The following is a 20,567-nucleotide window of genomic DNA, read 5'->3' on the forward strand; positions in this document are numbered from 1 at the left end:
TAATTTATAAGAAATCAAGCCATTCTCCAATTGATAAATGGTCAAAGGATATGAACAGACAATTTTCAGATGATGAAATTTAAACTATTACCACTTATATGAAAGACTGTTCCAAATCATTATTGATCAGAGAAATGCAAATTAAGACAACTCTGAGATATCACTACACACCTGTCAGATTGGCTAAGATGACAGGAAAAAATAATGATGAATGTTGGAGGGGATGCGGGAAAACTGGGACACTGATGCATTGTTGGTGGAACTGTGAACGAATCCAACCATTCTGGAGAGCAATCTGGAATTATGCCCAAAAAGTTACCAAATTGTGCATACCCTTTGATCCAGCAGTGTTTTTATTGGGCTTATATCCCAAAGAAATACTAAAGAAGGGAAAGGGACCTGTATGTGCTAAAATGTTTGTGGCAGCCCTGTTTGTAGTGGCTAGAAACTAGAAATTGAATGGATGCCCATCAATTGGAGAATGGCTGGGTAAATTGTGGTATATGAATGTTATGGAATATTATTGTTCTGTAAGAAATGACCAGCAGGATGAATACAGAGAGGCTTAGAGAGACTTACATGACCTGATGCTAAGTGAAATGAGCAGAACCAGGAGATCACTTTACACTTCGACAACGATATTGTATGAGGATGTATTCTGATGGAAGTGGATTTCTTTAACAAAGACTCAATTTCAATTGATAAATGATGGACAGAAGCAGCTACACCCAAAGAAAGAATACTGGGAAATGAATGTGAACTATTTGCATTTTTGTTTTTCTTTCCGAGTTGTTTTTTACCTTCTGAATCCAATTCTCCTTGTGCAACAAGAGAACTGCTCGGTTCTGCACACATATATTGTATCTAGGATATACTGCAACATATTTAACATATATAGGACTGCTTGCCATCTAGGGGAGCAGGTGGAGGGAGGGAGGGGAAAACTCGGAACAGAAGTGAGTGCAAGGGATAATGTTGTAAAAAAAAATTACCCTGGCATGGATTCTGTCAATATAAAGTTATTATAAAATAAAATAAAATATTTAAAAAAAGATGATGAAATTGAAACTATTTCCACTCATATGAAAGAGTGTTCCAAATCACTATTGATCAGAGAAATGCAAATTAAGACAACTCTGAGATACTGCTACATACCTTTCAGATTGGCTAAGATGACAGGAAAAAATAATGATGAATGTTGGAGGGGATGCAGGAAAACTGGGACACTGATGCATTGTTGGTGGAGTTGTGAATGAATCCAACTATTCTGGAGAACAATCTGGAATTGTGCCCAAAAAGTTATCAAACTGTGCATACCTTTGATCCAGCAGTGTTTCTATTGGGCTTATATCCCAAAGAAATACTAAAGAAGGGAAAGGGACCTGTATGTGCCAAAAATGTTTGTGGCAGCCCTGTTTGTAGTGGCTAGAAACTGGAAAATGAATCGATGCCCATTAATTGGAGAATGGTTGGGTAAATTGTGGTATAGGAATGTTATGGAATATTATTGTTCTATAAGAAATGACCAGCAGGATGAATACAGAGAGGCTTGGGGAGATTTACATGAACTGATGCTGAGTGAAATGAGCAGAACCAGGATTTCATTATACATTTCAACAACAATACTGTATGAGGATATATTCTGATGGAAGAGGATTTCTTCGAAAAGGAGATCTAATTCAGTTTCAATTGATCAATGATAGACAGAAGCATCTGCACCCAAAGAAAGAAGAATGGGAAATGAATGTGGATTACTTGCATTTTTGTTTTTCTTCCCAGGTTATCTTTACTTTCTGAATCCAATTCTTCCTGTGCAACAGGAAAATTGTTCGGTTCTGCACACATATATTGTATCTAGGATATACTATAACATATTTAACATGTATGAGACTGCTTGCCATCTAGGGGAGAGGATGGAGGGAAGGAAGGGAAAAGTCGGAACAGAAGTGAGTGCAAGGGATAATGTTGTAAAAAAAATTACCCAGGCATATTTCTGTCAATAAAAAGTTACAATCAATCAATCAGTTAATAAAGATTAATACAAGTCAAGGTCAAAAGCAGAAAGCAAATTGAAGCTAGTTGGGGTAAGATACAAAATCATAAATCAGTCCCTAGATGAGTTGGGAAATAGAGAAAGCTCTTTGATTGAAGCTAGTTGGGGTAAGATACAAAATCATAAATCAGTCCCTAGATGAGTTGGGAAATAGAGAAAGCTCTTTGGCATCCCTTGAAGGCATTGGTTTCTAGAGAACAAGAAAAGTCTCCAAGGTTTTTCTTTCTTGTTCATCCTATAACCTTATGGAACCAGATGTAGGATTAACATCAGCATTTCCTCCAGGGAGTTAGAAGTTGAACCTAACAGATAGGGAAGTAGTAGCCCGTATCCATAGCTATACTACCCTCTCTCCTATAATTTGAATGGCCAACAAAAGGTCCCAAACCCAGTCCCACTTTGTCTTTGGTTTTGGTCCAGAGTGACTGTAAATAGCAATTGTCCTTGTTTTGGCCAGAAAACCCTAAGGGTCCTCCCCTTCCAAGTAGATTTTTTACTAGGTAGAAAAGGACATTCTTTGCTTTATTTCTTTCTTACCTAACCTTAATCTCTGGATGAGTGGTTGCTTCAGTCAAATTAAGACCTGTTAAAGACCTTAGTTTAAGAAGGTTAAGGTCTCCCTTTATATCCTGGACCATCTCCAGTCATTCTGAGCTATATCCAGTCACTGGACCCAGCTGGTTATGAAAGAGAAAGTAAAACTGGAGGCTTGGCACAGGCCTCCCTCCATTTAAATCCAATTCGCTTGTACCTCAGAGCATCACTTCCACATCACAGAGGACAAACAACAACTAGCTCCAATTTGCTCTCTGCTACAAGGAGAATCAGAATTTCTGGGACAGTATCTTAGGCTGATGTTCCTATTTTACTGTGATTGGAGAGCAGAACTAGTGGACTGTCCTTGATCTACAAAGAAGTGAAAGAAAAAGGAGGGGAGACACAGAGACAGGCAAAGAAGTTCAGTTCTTTGTGATTTTCCCTAAATTTCTCTATATTCCTCCATGCTGGATGCCCCTCATGTGTGAAGATGTAATATAAGCCACGGGCATAAAGAACACTGAAAGGTTTGGATGCTTCTGATTCTGTCATTGATCTTTCACAAGATTAGTGTTAGTTATTTCCTCCATAACCACTTCTGCACTGTTCCTCAATTTCTCAGGTATACCTATGTAAGAAATTGTGGAATACTGGCATTATTTGCCTTATCTTCTGATAATTCTGCCTTCCCAACCAATCATTCAATCCTATAAAGCCTAACAGCTGTCCATCGTACTGGATTTTCTTTGCATTGTCCTAAGTAATGGGAGTGAGGACCTAAAAAAAAAAAAAAAAAACAAGTGAAATTATCATCCTGTCTGAAATTATCATCCATGAGTCATGTATACAAGTAATATGAGCAATTCTTGTTTATGTATAAATGGATTATCTGCTTGGGGTTATCTATACTTTTCTGGACTTTTCTCTCCCTACCCCAGACAGCCAGCCATCTTGACAAAGCTGCCACAGAAGTGTATGTCAATGAGAGTATTTACATATGTCCAAGTGTATATCTGTCTATATTCCAAAGCCAGATAACTCTGTTTGTTTCCCCCCTTTTGTATTATCCCCATGACTGTTCATATTCATTAGTATGGATAATTCAATTTGAGAAGTTTTGCCTTCCTGTACATATATATTCTTATGTAAAGGATGAAAAAATGGCATAGAATAATAAATTTAGAACTGGAAAGGTCCTCATTGTTTTTTTCCAGCTGTGGTTGACTCCATAACCCCCTATGGAGTTTTCTTGGTAAAGATAATGGAGTTGTTTGTCATTTCCTTCTCCAGCTCGTTTTACAGATGAGAAAACTGTGGCACACAGCATAAATGACTTGTCCAATGTCACAGAGCTAACAAGTGTCTAGAACTAGATTTGCACTAATGAAGATAAATCTTCTTGATTCCAAGCCCAGTGCTCTATCTATTATGCTACCTAGCTGCGTTAGGTCATTAGGAATCATTAAATACAACCTCTCTCATTTTACAGGTAAAGAAATGGAGACACAAGGTTGGGGGTATAAATGACTTCTGTAGAGTAATACAACAAACAAGCCTATGAAGAGGGATCTGCTTAACCCAGAGTCCCATCCAATGTCAGGTGGCACACAGAAACATCCCAGTCAAGCTGTCAACTCCAAAGAAAAGTGTTTTTCCAGCACCATAGCCTGCTGCAATGCCAACTAAAGAGGCAAACTCTAAGTCCAGAGAATATCCTGGAAAAACATTCTGCAGGTCCTACAAACTATTGCCAAGTAAAACTCTTGATTACAGACTTGAAGGCTAGTGAATACAGAGGAAGAAGGGGAAAGGGAACATGTGCAGCTTTCCTGCCAACTCCAGAAGCAAGAGATTCCAAGAACACATTGAAATTACCAGTAACTTCCCCTCTGCCAAGGCCTGCAGGATACCCAACCTCCACTCTTTTCCATCTCTGTGAAGAACAGATGCCCAAACTCAGATCACCCTTTCCCAACCATTTACTGCACATTTGAACACAATTACACTCCAACTCCATATGATACCTTAACAATAATAACATCTGACATTTACATAATGGTTTTAAAGTTTACAAAGTACTTCCCATATGTGATCTCAGCTGATCCTCATAAGACCTAGACTAATCAATGTTACCTGCACTACAGGTAACATTATTTTACATATGGCTAGATTGTCACCTTCTAGAAATGTAGCATAATTGAGATCATTCAACAAGCCTTTATTAAGTGCCTATTATTTGCCAGGCAATGGGCTAGAAAATGGAATAATAGATAAGAAAGTGCTTGGTAAGTTGCTTTTCAAAAATCACCTTAGGTTTAATAATAGCACTGATGTTCACAGAGATAAAATATGAGCTAAATTGAGAAAAACTGACTAAAAATGATGTTCAGGAACAGGAATAAGAGTAAAAAGGGAGCTATGCCAAAGAATTTAGATGCTGAAGACACATCTACATTTTTATAAAAAGGAAGAGCTTCAAAAATGTGCATCAATAGATAGGAAAGGATAGAGGTGAGATGACTGATTAAGTCAGTTTCTCATTTTGTGAAAATATAGAAGGAAACAGAAATCTTTCTGGATGAAGGCCTAGGCAGCTCCCCTAGAAATTATTTACAGACTCAGAGAAGTTTTGTTTTATCACTTCACTCAGGTACTTGGGGTCACTGGTATCTTTGGTAATAAAGGTATATCTGATTTAAACCAAGCCAATAGAAAAGTAATCAGGGGGCTCTTTGAGGGTATCAAAGAGGAACAGGAAGGCTTTTTGTAAGTTATATTCCACAGTAGTCTACATCTTCACCACTAGATCTACTGAAAAGAATAGAAAATATAAAATTTCTCTATGTTTATTTTTTGTTAATAGTAAATAAGCATTTGATCCAGCAGAGCAAGACATTGCCTTAAATACTTTCCTCCAATAAGTTGTCTCCTGTACCTGTGTTAAAATTATATAAATCTATAAAATTATAAATGATTTTGTGTCTGGTGGTTTTTTCTGTGGAAGGTGAGAATTGGTTTTTATTACTGAAAATTTAATAAGAGATAATTAGATGTTAAAATTCAAGTTTATCATTCTCAAAGTATTAATATTGCTCATAAACATCCTCAACTCAAAATTTGAAAAAGAAAAAAAAAGACATTTTTCCTCTATATTCTTTAGCTCCGAACTATAGCTTTTTCTTCTCTATGAAACACTTCCTAACCAACCATAATGACCCTTCCTGAACACCTACAGAAATGACTTATAATTCCACTGATAATAACACTTAGTACAGTAACATGTATTATTAATTATCTTCTTTGTACATGTATGGATGTCTTCAAGTAGACTATAAACTCCTTAAGGATAGTGACCATGACTTTCTGGTACCTGCAATGGCAAATATAAGACAATACTTTAGTGTCTCTGGGATTTCATCACCATGGATGACTCTGTAGATCAGAGGTTGCTAAAGTAAAGGGAAGGGGAAAGCAAAACCCAGAGAGAAGCATGTTATGATGAAGAGTACCATGTCCTGCCTTGAAGGGTCCATGGACTAGCCCAAAAGGTATGTAATTAAACCATCAGAGAATTGAAAGATGGACAACATCTCATTCTCTCGGTTATAACCAATTATGGACTGGTCTTCAACCCAACCACATTTCATTTTTCTTACAACCTTTCTCCACTCTACTCACTCCCTCCACTGAGCAAGTTGCCAACCCTCCCACTTTCTCTGCTCCCTTCTCTACACACCCATTTCTCCAAAGTCACTTCATGGCTGCACAAGTATCCTTTGGAAAATGAGTTCTGGCTCTGAGGAGGGAGTGACTAGTCAATAAGAGTTCTACCTTCCTACTTTTTTATCTGAGATGATACAAAAAGAGTTGCACAGGATGAGCAGGGTGTTATCTATACATCTTAAATATTATTGTGTTATCTTTCTCCTTTAAACCCACACTTTCCCAAACTCTTCCATTTCAGTTAAGGACATTGTCATTCTTCCAAATCATATGTATTTTCATCTTTATTTATTTCTAATACACATTCTTTATGAATCATCTTGGAAGAGAAATATCAGAACAAGAAAAAACCATGGGAGAGAAAAAAGAAACAAACAAAAAAAAAAGAAAAAAGAAAAAAGAAAAAAGAAATGAACATAGCATGTGTTGATCTGCATTCAATCTCCATAGTTATTTTTCTGGATCCAGTGGCATTTTCTATCCAAAGTTTATTGGGATTGCTTGGACCCCTGAATTACTGAGAAGAATAAAATCTATCATTGATTATTGTACAATCTTGTATTACTATATACAATATATTCTACAATTTATTCAACTATTCCCCAATTGTTGGGGATCTACTCATTTTCCAGTTCTTTGCCAACCAAAAAGAGTTGCTGCAGATATTTTTGCACATGTGGGTCCTTTTCCCTCCTTTATGATTTTCCCAATAATGGCACTGCTAGATCCAAGAGTATGCACAGTTTGATAACCCTTTGGGTATAGTTCCATTGCTTTCTAGAATGGCTGGATCATTTCACAAGTCCACCAACAAAGCATTAGGGTCCCAATTTTCCCACACCCTTTCCAACTTTTATCATGATTTTTTTCCTGTCATTTTAGCCAATCTAAGAGGTGTGTAGTGGGACCTCAGAGCTGTCTTACTTTGTGTTTCCCTGATGAGTAGTGACTTACAGCATTTTTTCATATGACTAGAAATGATTTTAATTTCTTCATCTGAGAATTGTCCATTCATATCCTTTGACCATTTATCAATTGGGCTATTTTTATCTTTATTAAAAAAATCAATACCACTTTTGACTCCTTTATCTCCCTCACTTCATATATACTCACAATATCTTCCCAAATCTTATTATTTTTGACTCCACAATAACTTTTGCACCCATCTTCTTCTCTCTATTCCTATAGCTATCACCAAAATTCAGGCTCTCATCCCCTTTTATCTGAACTATTGCTTTATCTTCCAAATATCTATTTATGAACTATATACCTATTTGACAACAAATATATGTATATGTGTGTATCCATATAAATGTCTTATAGGAATCTTAAAGTCAGTATATCCAAAATGGAACACATTTTATTTTTCCCCAAAACTTAGGCTTATTCAAAACTTTCCAATTTGAGAGTACTACGACCTGTCGTTCAGGTTTTCATTCTTGGAAGTTTCCTGAACTCATTCATCTCCCTCACTCCTTATAGTAAATTAGCTGCAATCTTACCTGTTCTATTTCATTAACATCTTATATTCATCTTGTTATCCCTATTTATACAGACACAATTATATTTAAAACCCAAAATACCTAATAAAGAGGTTATCACAATAATCACTTAATTGATCTCCCTGTCTTCAACTCTTCCCTGTTTAATCTATCATCCACATGGCTTCTGATTTGATATTCTTAAAATACATATCTGCCCATGTTGTTTAGCACTTTAAAATCTTAAGTGGCTTCCTCTTGCCTGTGAGATAATTAATATACAAGATCTTCAGCCTCGCATTTAAAGCCCTCTATAAGTTGACTCCAACCACCATTCCAATCTCCTTCCATACTAATATGGTTAAAATATTCACTCTTCCAATTCACCTGGACTACTAATTATTTCTTATTTACAACATTCTAATTTACATCCATGTAACCTTTTCATAGAGCTGCCTTATACTTACAATGTAATCCTTCCTTACCTCCTTAATTCTTAGAATCCTTTTCTTCAATTCAATTCAAGTTCTCTCCAAACACACTGTCTCCCACATATATATTATACATAATATATATGTACTATATATATATATATATACATTATAGTTATTCAAGACTCTAAAACAATTATGTTTATTCCCTAAGTAGAATATAAGTTTCTTGAGAATAGACATTTTAATTTTTGCTGTTGTATTCCCAGTATTTAATAAAAAGTATAGAGCTAAGACATATTTAATTGAATTCATTTGAATTATCTCGATAATTGGAAATGTCTCAGGGTTCCTGTTGTTATTGTTGTTCAGTCATTTCAGTTGTATCTAACTCTTCATGACACCAAAAGGAGTTTTCTTACAAAGATACTAAAATAGTTTGCCGTTTCCTTATCTGAGGCAAACAGTTAAGTAAGTTACCCATGGTCATATAACTCTGAAGCCACATTTGAACTCAGATCTTCCTGATTCTAGGCTCTATTCACCACACTTCCCAAAACAATCATAGCTTTAAATAACTAATAAATGTATGGGAGACATCTTGTTTGTAAAGGTCCTATTATCCTAACTTTTACTTTACTGAGTTGAATATTTCTATAAATTACAGTGACAGTAAGAAATTACATGTTCTATATCTTTATTCAGTTATGTGACTATAAATAGACAATATTTCATAAAAAATAATCTATAAAAGACTGTTCCCTTTTTTCCTTCCATGAAGGATATCTTTAATATATGCATAATTTAAGCTCATAAAGATTTTATCAAGATGAAAAGATCTGCTCTTTTTTTTTTTTTTTTTAGTAAGGCACTAATTGATTTTCTCCATTTTTAAAGGCATCTTCCTCTTTCCAAAATATCTTGAAAAATTAACTGAGTACATTTAAAATTATGTCAAATCCAGCACAGATTTCACCAGGATGTATTTGAAGAAAGTGTCTAGTCTTCCAGATTCATCTTAAGTGTAATTGCCTTTCTTTCTCACATACTGAATCATTCACATATTCATTCAAAAATCATTTATTGAGCACCTGTTTTGTATTGAACTACAATACAATATAAATTGGACTAAACATTCTGAAATGTGGCAGACCTATTATGTTCACTGCTGAAAACAATTCATTATAAAAATATAATATAATAAAATATAATCCTTTTGGTTCTTCCTGGTTTCATATACAAAGCTTTCCAGAGTAATGTGGCTCAATAGTATTTCATGCTAAATTCTCTAATTTCTTTTCTTCTCAACTTCTTTTCCTCTTTTTTGAGATGACATTGCTTATAGTGTTTTCCTCATAATATTTCACAAATTATCTAATATTCTAAATATAAATATAAGTATAAGATATTTTCCTTGGCTTTTTTATTTCTTCATATAACAAGTAAATTAAATATTTGTTAGCTGAGGTACTTCTATGCTTATCTGGCCTCCATATTGTCTCAATATTGTCACAACATTCTTTCTCTGATGCCTTATTGTATGTAAAGATGATCATAAGCTGTAAAAGGCTATATCAGCAGGATATAAACTCTAACAGATTTAACCAAGTTGGAGAATTTTCAAATATTTACACAGAGCCAGGCTGCTGTCTGATGAATAGAATAACCAATAACTGAGAGACTCACCACTAAATGATGTTTTGAGAGGGATGCAGTAATCCATGAAATGAATAAAAACACAAAATAGCTATTATTCCTGTGCAATTTATTACCACTACTGAAGTAATGGCAGAAAACCGGTAAAAATAGGAGATAAAGGTGATAAGAATCAAGCAAATAATTTCATTTTTGATATTCTTAAAATATGAGTGTTGTCCAAAAACCAATGAATTAAATTGGTATTGGAGAAATTGGACCACATTCATATTGACATTCTTTCTGCACCTAAAAATAAGGATGACTTGCATTTGGTTCTCTCTAAGTGAATTGTATCAACCAAATAGTATATTAGATTATCTCGGATGCTTGAAAATACGTATGATTAAGTCATATTAGGTGCTTTCCCCACTGATGCAGATTATAACCTCATCACACCTTAACAAGCAGCATCCATGAGTTGCTATGCCACCCTACAAACACACACAAAATAAATTATCCAGCAGCCAATCTTTTGATAATGAACCAAACTGAACTTAGCCAAACTATTTCTCAGATGTGTGCTAAAGACCTTTCCATCTTGGTAGAGTCTACCAGAGTTTGTATTACACTGGTACATCCTTAGAGAAGTCAAAGCAGTCTCCATACTGCAATGAGACATCAGTGTAAGAGCTCAGTGGAAAATATTACATGGAGGATGGGAAAATGTTATCATTATATTCAATGCTTCTGACTTTTCTTTCCAAGTATTCTATTTGCCCTTTATTTTTGTACATTTTATTTCCTTATAGGAAAACCCAGGAATCCAAATGACTCCAGAGCTCATCACACCTGCCTCCCACTAGATGTGTTTCACATGACTCAATGTTACCAGACCTTTGCTCTCACTGGTGAATTTGGGCTGACTAGCAAAGGTTTCCAGAGGTGTTGTATTGTCAACATATGGCCTTTCACTACCTTCTCATTTATGGATTGTCTTTAATCCCAGGGGGCCAATGTCTCACCTTGTGCCTCCATGGAGTGAAGCCTAAACTTAAAAAAATAAATCACACCATCTTTAAAGAGAGCTTGTATATTTAGTTCAGCTCTAGACAATCATATTAAAAAATGAGAAATGTGGTCTGTGTGGAGACCTTCTTAAATTTGGCTCTCGCAAAGCCCAGGGAAGAGCCAACAAGAGATTAGGGAAAAAAGAAGTTACCCCATTTATACTGAATTCTCTGCTTTGACATCATCCCAGAACTGAGGCCTCTACAGATTTGACATTTTGGCTCTTAAATGTTAGGTAAATTTTACTTTTAGATTTCATCTCAAGAAGTCATTTTTATTGCTTTTCCTTTCAAAGGGCTGGATGAAGCTTCAAAGTCCAAGTGAAGATGTGAAATTCACAAACTTTTTCCTTGAAAGAAATACCTTTAGTCTTACAAATCAAATACAAACAGAGACAGGAGTGTGGGGGTGGAGACGGTGTTAGGGATGATGGGGAAGAGCTTTTCAATAAAACTTTCTCCATTCCTCTTCAACATTTTCCCATGCTGCCTCATCTCTGGAATTTACTCCCACTTCTAATAAAATATCTTTCCCACTACTTCTAATCCTCTTCCTTCCCACTTTGCTCATTAAGGCTTACTCCTTCCACAAAGTCTGTCAGGAACAGACCTATTTTAAAATCAAATGAATCCACAAGTTGAAAAAATAAGAAAAATTGTTTTTCTCATAAATTTCTGGGTGCTGCTAATCCCAACCTTTTAATACATTAATGTAATTAATAAAATAAAATTATAAATATATGTGTATATATATTCTTTAAGAAACAAAGAACACCTTTTAAACTTTCTAAATTTTCTTTTTTTATTGTGTTTTTTGTTATAGCTTTTTATATGCATGGGTAATTTTTTCAACATTGACCTTTGTAAAACCTGTTCCAAATTTTCTCCTCCTTCCCCCTACCCACTCCCCTAGATGGTAGGTAGTGCAATACATGTTAAATATATTAAAATATATGTTAAATCCAATATATGTATACATATTTAAATAGTTATCTTGCTGCATAAGAAAAATCTGATCTAGAAAGAAAAAACCTCAAAAGAAAAACAAAAATGCAAGCAAACAATCACAGAAAGAGTGAAAATGCTATGTTGTGGGCCACACTCTCTCTAGATGTAGATGGCTCTCTTCATTACTGGACAATTAGAACTGGTTTGAATTGTCTCATTGTTGAAGAGAGCCACTTCCATCAGAATTGATCATCATATAGTCTTGTTGGTGCTATATATTATGATCTCCTGGGTTCTGCTAATTTCACTTAGCATCAGTTCATACAAGTGTCTTCAGGGCTCTCTGAAATCATCCTGCTGGTCATTTCTTACAGAACAATAATATTCCATAACATTCTTAAACCATAACTTATTCAGCCATTCTCCAATTGATGGGCATCCATTGAGACTCCAGTTTCTTGCCACTACAAAAAGAGCTGCCACAAACATTTTTACACACGTAGGTCCCTTTCCCTCCTTTAAGATATCTTTGGGATATAAAACCAGTACTAATACTGCTGGGTCAAAGGATATGCACAGTATGATAACTTTTGAGCATAGTTCCAAATTGCTCTCCAGAATGGTTGGATTTGTTCACAGTTCCACAAACAATGTATCAGTGTCCCAGTTTTCCTACATCCCCTCCAACATTTGTCAGTGTCTTCTCCTATTATTTTAGCCAATCTGAGAAGTGTGTAGTGATATCTCAGAGTTGTCTTAATTTGCATTTCTCTGATCAATAGTTATTTGGAATACCTTTTCATAGGAGTAGAAATAGTTTCAATTTCATCATCTGAAAATTGTCTGTTCATATCCTTTGACCATTTATCAATTGAAGAATGGCTTGATTTCTTATAAATTTGAGTCACTTCTCTATACATTTTGGAAATGAGGCCTTTATCAGAACCTTTGAATGTAAAAATGTTTTCCCAGTTTGTTGCTTCCCTTCTAATCTTGTCTGTATTCATTTTGTTTGTACAAAAACTTTTTAACTTAATATAATCAAAATTATCTATTTTGTGATCAATAATGATCTCTAGTGCTTCTTTGATCATAAATTCCTTCCTCCTCCACAGGTCTGAGAGATAAACTATCCTATGTTTTTCTAATTTATTTATAATATCATTCTTTATGTCTAGATAATGAACTCATTTTGACCTTATCTTGGTATGTGATGTCAAGTGTATATCAATGCCTAGTTTCTGCCATACTAATTTCCAATTTTCCCAGAAGTTTTTGTCAAATAGTGAATTCTTATCCCAAAAATTGGGGTCTTTGGGTTTGATGAATACTAGATTGCTATAGTCATTATTTTGTCCTGTGAATCTAACCTATTCCACTTATCAATTAGTCTATTTCGTATGAGTACCAAATGGTTTTGATGACCACTGGTTTATAATATAATTTAAAATCTGGTACAGCTAGGCCACCTTCATTTGATTTTTTTTTTCCATTTGCTTTCTTGAAATTCTTGACTTTTTGTTTTTCCATATGAACTTTGTTATTTTTTCTAGGTCATTAAAATAGTTTTTTGGGAGTTCTGGTTAGTATAGCACTAAATAAATTGATTAGTTTAGGTAGTATAGTCATCTTTATTATATTTGCTCGCTCTATCCAAGAGCATTTGATATTTTCCAATTGGTTAGATCTGACTTTATTTGTGTGGAAAGTGTTTTGTAGTTTTCCTTATATAGTTTTTGGTTTCCCCTTGGCAGATAGATTTCCAAATATTTTATACTATTGACAGTTATTTTAAATGGAATTTCTCTATGTATCTTTTGCTGTTGGATTTTAGTGATGTATAAGAATGCTGATGATTTATGTGGATTTATTTTGTATCCTGCAACTTTGCTAAAATTGAGGATTATTTCTAATAGCTTTTTAGTTGATTCTTTGGGGTTCTTTAAATATACCATTATATCATCTGCAAAGAGTGATAATTTGGTTTCCTCATTACCTATTCTAATTCCTTTAAGTTCTTTTTCTTCTCTTGTTGCCAAAGTTAACATTTCTAATGCAATATTAAATAGTAATGGTGATAGTGGGCAACCTTGTTTCACTCCTGATCTTATCAAGAATGCTTCCAGTTTATCCCCATTACATATAATGCTTACTAATGGTTTTAAATAGATACTACTGACTATTCTAAGGAAAAGTCCATTTATTCCTATATTCTCTAGTGTTTTTAATAGGATTGGGTATTGGATTTTATCAAATACTTTTTCTGCATCTATTGAGATAATTATAAGGTTTTTGTTAATTTGGTTATTGATATAGTCAATTATGCTAATAGTTTTCTTAATATTGAACCAGCCCTGCATTCCTGGTATAAATTCTACTTGGTCATGGTGTATTTCCAGGGGGATGATTTTTTGTAATCTCTTTGCTAATATTTTATTTAAGATTTTTGCATCAATATTCATTAGGGAAATGGGTCTAAAATTTTCTTTCCCTGTTTTCGTCCAACCTGGTTTAGGTATCAGTACCATGCCTGTGTCATAAAAGGAATTGTGTAGGAATCCTTCAGTCCCTATTTTTTTTTCAAATAGTTTATAAATATTGAAGTTAATTGTTCTTAAATGTTTGGTAGAATTCACATGTAAATCCATCTGGTCCTGGGATTTTTTCTTAGAGAGCTGATTAATAGCTTGTTCTATTTCTTTTTCTAAAATGGGACTATTTAAGCAATTCACTTCCTCCTCTGTTAATCTGGACAATCTATATTTTTGTAAGTATTCCTCCATTTCACTTAGGTTATCAAATTTATTGGAATAAAGTTGGGTAAAGTAACTCCTAATTATTGCTCTAATTTATTTTTCATTGGTGGAAAGTTTTCCCTTTTCATTTTTAAGACTAACAATTTTATTTTCCTCTTTCCTCTTTCTAATCAAATTTACTAAAGGTTTATCTATTTTGTTAGTTTTTTTTTCATAAAACCAACTCTTATTTTTATTTATTAATTCAATAGTTTTGTTTTGTTTCGTTTTTTACTTTCAATTTTATTAATCTCTCCTTTTATTTTTAGAATTTCAAGTTTGGTATTTGGTTGGGAGGGGGGGTTAATTTAATCTTTTTCTAGCTTTTTTAGTTCCAAGCCCAATTCACTGATCTTCTCTTTATTTTATGCAAATAAGAATCTAGAGATATAAAATTTCCTCTTATTACCACTTTGTCTGCATCCCACAAATTTTGGTATGTTGTCTCATTATTGTCATTCTCTTGGATGAAATTATTGTGTCTATGATTTCCTGTTTCACTCATTCATTCTTTAGGATGAGATTATTCAGTGTCCAACTACTTTTTGGTCTATTTTCTCCTGGCTTTTTATTGAATGTAATTTTTCTTGCATCATGATCTGAAAAAAAATGCATTTACTATTTCTGCTTTTCTGCATTTGATTTTGAGGTTTTTATATTCTAATATATGGTCAATTTTTGTATAGGCTCCATGTCTACCAAGAAGAAAGTATACTCCTTTCTGTCTCCATTCAATTTTCTCCAAAGATCTATCATACCTAACTTTTCTAGTATTTTATTTACCTCTTTAACTTCTTATTTATTTTGTGGTTTGATTTATCAAGTTCTGAGAGAGCAAGGTTGAGATTTCCCAATATTATAGTTTTGCTGTCTGTTTCTTCTTGCAGCTCTCAACTTCTCCTTTAGAAATTTATATGCTATACCACTTGCTTCATTATCTATGATACCCTTTACCAAGATATAGTTTCCTTACTTATCTCTTTTAATGAGATCGGTTTTGCTTTTGCTTGATCTGAGATTAAGATGGCTACCCTTGCTTTTTTTTTTTTAACTTCCCCTGAAGCATAATAGATTCTGCTCCAGCTTTTTACCTATACTCTGTATGTATCACTTTGCTTTAAATGTGTTTCTTGTAAACAGCATCTTATAGGATTCTGACTTTTAATCCAATCTGCTATCTGCTTTTGTTTTATGAAAGAGTTCACCCCATTCACAAATACTACTAATTCTGTATTTCCTGCCATTTTATTATCCCTAGATCATACTTTTCTCTTTCCTTTTCCCCTTTCCTTCCTCTCCAGTATTTAATTTATGAACACCACTTACCTCAAGCAGCTCTCCCCCTTTAGAATCCCTCCCCTTTAGAGTCCCTCCCCCTTTCTTATGCTTTTCCCCTACTATTTCTGTTTTCCCTTCTATTTAGCCCACTCCTTTCCTTTTTTGCCTTTCCCCTCCACCTTTTCAATAAGGTGAAAGAAGTTTCTCTGTAAACCAAATATGTCTAATATTTTCTATTTGAGCCAAATCTGATGAGAGTAAGATTCATACAATGTTCATCCTCCTTCCTTCTTTCTCTCAAATGTAATAGGTTTCCTTTGCCTCTTTGTGAGATGTAATTTCCCTCATTTTACCTCCACTTTTCCCTTTTTCTGGTATAATCCCCTTTCCACCTCTAGTTCCTTTTTTATATTATAACAGTAAAATCAAATTATACATGCACTCTCTATGTATAACTATAACAGAAATACAGTTCTCAAGAGTCCTTCTTCCTTTTTATGCTTCTTTAGAGATCAAATTTTTTGTTTAGTTCTAGTCTTTTAATTGAATTCCCATTTTCTTCCCTGGAAGAAAATGATCAGTTTAATGGGGTAGTTTATTCTCGTCTGCATTCCAAGTTCCTTTGCCTTTTGGAATATCAGATTCCAGGCCTTTTGATCCTTTAAGGTGGAAGGTACTAGATCCTGGGAATCCTTATTGTGGCTCCTCAGTATTCGCATTGTTTTTTTTCTGGGTGTAATATTTTTCTTTGGTCCAATAATTCTGAAATGTAGCCATGCTATTCCTTGGAGTTTTAACTTTGGGATCTCTTTCAGGAAATGTTTGGTGAATTCTTTCAAAGGCTATTTACCTTCTGATTTTATGACATCAGAGCAGTTCTCTTTGATGATTTCCCGAAAAATAGTGTCTGGGTTCTTTTTTTTTTTCATCATGGTTTTCAGGGAGTCCAATAATCCTTAGCTTGTCTCTCCTAGATCTATTTTCCAGGTCAATTGTTTTCCAAGTAGGTATTTTACATTTTTTTCTATTTTTTCATTTTTGGGGTTTTCTTGAATGATTCTTGATGTCTCATCAAGTCATTCATTTCCATTTGTTCAGTTCTTATTTTTAGTGAATTATTTTCTTCATTTACTTTTTAAACTTCTTTTTGTATTTTTCCAATTGAGTTTTTAAATGAGTTGTTTTCTTCTATGGAATTTTTTTTCATTTCACAAATTTTGTTTTTTAAGGAGTAATTTTTTTTTTCATTTCACAATTCTGTTTTTCAGGGAGTTGTTTTCTTTTTCCGTTTTCTCAAATCTATCTTTTTATGAGTTATATGCCTTTTCCAAACCCTCTTGCAAAGTTTTCCTTTTCTTTCCCCATTTTTCTTCTAGCTCTCTTTTAAGATCCTTTTAAATTTCTTGTAGGAGAGCCTTGTGTGATAGGGTCCAGGTTATACCACCTTTAGGGATTTCATGTGGAGACAATCTGCTTTTAGTCTCTTCAGGGTTTGAAATCTGTTCTTCTCTTTCACCATAAAAACTATCTATAGTTAGAGTTCTCTTTGCCTTTTTGCTCATTTTTTTTTTAAGTTGGGCTCTGCTTTTAGGGAAGGGGGGGTTTTCCAAGCTTCCTCTATAAGCAGTGAAATGGCCGTAGCTGTGCTGAGATTGTGCTAACTCACTCCCAATGTTGGATGAGTGTGGCCAGGTCCCATGAGATTCTGGCATTTGGGGATTCACTATTTACCTTTTGTGTTTGTGTTGGATGCTTTATAACTTCTCTGCTGATCTACTGACTTGCAACCAGGGCAGAATAGCCAACACTGCTGTAGATTCTTCCTTGTAGATTCTCCATTGCATGGAGTCTACACCACTACACAGTGGTCTGTGGGTCTATACAGTGTGCGCTGGTGTCTGTGCTCTTCCTGTCTGCACCTGGCCACCTCCCTCCATGCCTGACTGAAACAGACCTTTTCTAGCAATCTTCGAAATTATCTTGTGCAAGTAATTTGCTGCACTCCCAATATTCGTGGATTCTGCCAGTCCAGAACTAATTCAGAGGCTGAATTTGCTAATTAGTTGAGGGTCCTGGGAGAAGATCAGAAAGAAGCATGTATCCTCTCCACCATCTGGCTCCTCTCTCTAAATTTTCTAAATATTGTGAGCCAAAGTCATAACCAGGGGCATGCAACTGGAATATTGCCCCAGAGCAATGAAATTTAGAGTGTGTTCACAACCCTTACACTCTCTGAGCAGCATAGAAACAATTTAAGCTTAGCACCTACTTGTAGCAGTAATTGTTAACTATCAAATAGCACACTGGTAGCTATATTTCAAGTTAGAGCATCTCTGACTGACTACTTCCATCCTGTTCCCCTTTATGGCAGTCTCCTGAATGAAGGTAGTATCTCAAGGTCTCTCCTAAGATGAAACTTTATTTCCTAATATATCTCTCCCAATAATGAATTTATCTTAAAATGTTTATTTAATGGAATGATTTGTTGCAATGCTCAAGTGATAAAAGTATCACTTAAAGCTTTGTGACTGAATTAATGCTCATAATTGTCAAAACAAGACATTCCTTTAAAGAAGACACTAGAGAAAATGACATTTTAAAAGCAGATATCTCAACTTAAGACTTTAGAGATTGAGTGCAACTCCTCATTTTACAGAGGAAGTAACTAAAATCCACAGAAGCTAAACCACCTGTCAAAAGCCACAAGTCCTAACCCTACAATTAGATCTGTTCAAAAATGGGATGGATTATTCCAAAGGTTAATGAGGTCACATCAGTGGACATGTTTATACTGAGACTAAATTGATCACTATTGGGATTCATGTTTTTTGTTCAGGTTCAACAAGTAATCTTGAGAAAGTAATTTTCTCTGATCTACATTTTTCTCATTTGCAAAATGGGGTTATTTAAAGGAAACAACTTTGTTATATAAATGTGAGCTGCTACTGTCATTGTTGGAATCCCTCTTCTAACACTGAAGTTCTGATTCTAGTTACTGATTAAGCCAGAGACAGAATTAAGGTCTCCTATACTACAGTATAATAGGGTTTCTTAAGCCTTTTTTACCTGGTTATATAGGTATATAAAATAGATATGCAAACCAAACATTTACTAATAATAAATCATAAAAAGCATTTAAAACATTTCATTAGTATAAACATAATTTTATCATTTATTAAAGATGGAAGCATATTTGCATACTAATTAGATGGAGGTGCTTATTTATTTTTCCAAAAAGAATTATCTTGGCAGAATAATTGGTACCTTTTACTGTTGACAAATTTTTATGATCTCCACATTCAGTTACATGAACACAAATGGGATCACATTATGGTATCTCTAAACATACTCATATTAAGAGATTCCTTTAATGTTTGGAGCAAAGATTGTTTTTTTTAAAAAAAAAAGATGTTTAAGAAATGTTCAGGATGCTAATTATTTTTATAGATCAATTTATATGGAAAGGATTTCTGAGTTCAGTTTCACAGTCAAGGTATGCACATATCTACTGACCAGCTCTTAAAGATGACAGACAATATTTCTAAAATGTTTTTAGCCTTGCAAGGAATGTTTCAGACATTTGTAACAGGATTTAGCGATGATTCCATATGTGCCTATTCAGATGTCAGGTATGTGCACTGCTCTAGTCAACAACTGTACCAACTCCTCACTCCTCCATCAGCCTGCTACTTAAGTTCTCAGGCAATCAAGGAATATATTTTGATATTTACTTTTGTAAATTAATAAAAATGTAAATCTCTCTCAATTACTTGATTCATTCTGAAACCTTAACCTAGTTTGTAAAATAAATTAGAGAAATCTTTTTTTTCCCATAATTCTCTATCAACTGCTGAGTGAAACGAGCAGGGCCGGAGATCATTATATACTTCAACAACAATACTATATGATGATCAATTCTGATGGACCTGGCCATCTTCAGCAATGAGATGAACCAAATCAGTTCCAATGGAGCAGTAATGAACTGAACTAGCTACATCCAGTGAAAGAACTCTGGGAGATCATTAAGAATCATTACATTGAATTCCCAATCCCTATATTTTTGCCTGCCTGCATTTTGGATTTCCTCCACAGGATAATTGTACAATATTTCAGTCTGATTCTTTTTGTACAGCAAAATAACAGTTTGGTCATGTATACTTATTGTGTATCTAATTTATACTTTAATATATTTAACATCTACTGATCATCCTGCCATCTAGGAGAGGGGGTGGGGGGAAGGAGGGGAAAAATTGGAACAAAAGATTTAGCAATTGTCAATGCTGTAAAATTACCCATACATATAACTTGTAAATAAAAAAATTTTTAAAAGAGAGAAAAAAAATTCTCTATCAACAGTTACTTCTTAGACCCCCTAGTTTCATAGGCTTCAATAATCATCATCGTTATTGACTTTATGATTTTAATAGTTCAATAAATAATATAAAAACATTTAAGAATTTCAACAATGCATCATAATGTATCACAAAATCCCATCAAGAATCACCCCTAACCATCAGCTGAAACTACTGGTTTATCCTTAATCCTGGAAACATAGTCCTACCATTCAGGTCTTTCAGGACTAAAATTAGTCTGTACAATTGTTTTATACCTATGCC

This window comes from Antechinus flavipes, chromosome 4 (genome assembly GCF_016432865.1).
Source record: "Antechinus flavipes isolate AdamAnt ecotype Samford, QLD, Australia chromosome 4, AdamAnt_v2, whole genome shotgun sequence".
Taxonomy (NCBI): Eukaryota; Metazoa; Chordata; class Mammalia; order Dasyuromorphia; family Dasyuridae; genus Antechinus; species Antechinus flavipes.